This window comes from Elephantulus edwardii, unplaced genomic scaffold (genome assembly GCF_000299155.1).
Source record: "Elephantulus edwardii isolate Elephantulus edwardi_28Jun2011 unplaced genomic scaffold, EleEdw1.0 scaffold00107, whole genome shotgun sequence".
In the NCBI taxonomy this organism is placed as follows: Eukaryota; Metazoa; Chordata; class Mammalia; order Macroscelidea; family Macroscelididae; genus Elephantulus; species Elephantulus edwardii.
This window is the reverse complement of record NW_006399857.1, coordinates 10,813,499-10,815,413: the sequence shown is the minus strand read 5'-3', so window position 1 is coordinate 10,815,413 and position 1,915 is coordinate 10,813,499. Positions and strand designations below refer to the sequence as shown.

General features: G+C 38.9%; 1 non-coding gene across 1 annotated transcript; it reads left to right on the top strand.

Moving 5' to 3' along the window:
- The first annotated feature begins 104 nt into the window (after positions 1-104).
- TRNAL-CAG lies at positions 105-187 on the top strand. The gene has a single exon. It is a non-coding gene; the product is annotated as a tRNA-Leu (tRNA).
- The last annotated feature ends 1,728 nt before the right edge of the window (positions 188-1,915 follow it).

Below are 1,915 nucleotides of genomic sequence, written 5' to 3'. Positions count from 1 at the left end.
CAACCGCACCGCCTCTGACACACCCATCCCGATTACCCCAGTCACCGAATCAATCCATCTCATAGAGGGTCTTCCCCTCCTGCGTTGTCCCTCAACCCTTCCAAGTCAGGATGGCCGAGCGGTCTAAGGCGCTGCGTTCAGGTTGCAGTCTCCCCTGGAGGCGTGGGTTCGAATCCCACTCCTGACACGCCAACCAAACAAGAGGAAATAAATAATTTCTATCAACTTTTACAGTCATAAATCAATCAAACATGAAACCAAGATCCATTAATAATAATGGGTGACTGGAATGTGTAAGCTGGGAACCAGGAAGAAGGATCAGTATTCAGGAAATATGAATGCAGTGATAGAAATGAAGGAAGGGATAGGATGATAGAATTCTGAACAATCAATGATTTATTCGTTACAAATACCTTTTCATAAGAAATTTACACACAGGCTATGCACACGGATTTCACATGATGGTATGCATAGGAATCAGATTGATTACATCGTGGAAGGAATCATTGGAGAAGTTCAATATTAGCTGTGAAAACTAATCCAGGTGCTGATTGTGAAATAGACCATAAACTACTCATAATTAAATTAAAATTAAAGCTAAAGCAGTTAAATAAAATCCTCAGGAATCAAAACTTAATCTTGTGTCTATCCCCTTCTAAATTTAAAAAGCAACTCAGGAATGGGTTTGAGGCCTTAAACACTAACTAATAAACAAAGACCAGATGATCTTTGAGAAAATATCAAAAATATTGTCCACAAAGAATGCAAAAGGTCACTATAAAGAAGGAGAAAGAAGACCAAACTGGATGTCAGAATAGACTCTGAATATTGCATTAGAATGGAGAGAAGTCAAAGCAAAGGGAAGAAATCAAGAAGTTAAGGAGCTGAATAGAATAGAATAGGACAAAAACATTAAGAATCCAAAAGAAATGGAAACAATAGTGAAGTAGTTATTTTGAATAGAACATTTCAAAGGCAAGCACAAGAAGATAAAACAAAGTATTAGGCTGAAATATGAATAAACTTGTTCTAAGAATAACAAAGAATATATTTCTCAGTATTTTTATTTCTTTCTTGTTGTTTGCTACTGTCCAGTCTGAACTGACTCATAATTGACCTTTCAGTAAGGAGGAGACTGTTCATCTTACTCCCACAGAACAGCTAGTAGGTTCAAAACAATGTCTTTGGGTTGGCAGCACAGCTCCTTACCACTAGGCCACATGAACTCCCTTTCTTCTTCTTGTTGTTGCTGTTGTTGTTGTAGTTGTTCTTATGTGCCATTGAGTCACCTACAACTCATAGTAACCCTATACCCAAATCTGAAGCTTGTTCTGTCCTGAGTCTGTCTCATTGACTACAACACACCTACTCCAATTATACCACTTAGTGAGTGTGTCACTCTTTTTCATCTATGGTCTTCCTCTCCTGTGCTTCCCTCCACCCTTCTGAATATGATATCCTTCTTCAAAGAGTGGTCCCTCCTGGCCACATTCCTAAAGTATGTCAGATAGAACTTCAAAACCTTCACCTCCTAGGAAAAACTTGGTTTCACCCTCTCAAAGACAGATTTATTTGTTTTCTTAATGGTCTATAGTATGTTCAAGACTCTTCTCCAGCCCCACAACTCAAGGAAATCAATTCTTCTTCTGCCATCCTTAGTCATTGTTAAGCTCTCTGATGCATAGGAAGTAGTTGCAAAGACCATGGCCTGGATTAGGTGCACTTTAGTCTCAAGACTGATATCATTGCTTCTCTGTACTCTGTAGGGGTCCTTGATGACATATTTTCCCAGTGCAATTCATCATTTGATTTCCTAACTACTGGTGCCAAGTGAGTTGATTGTGGAGTTGAGCAATCTGAAATTGTTAACAACCTCAGTTTCTTCCTTATCCATCATGATCCTGTCAATTATCCC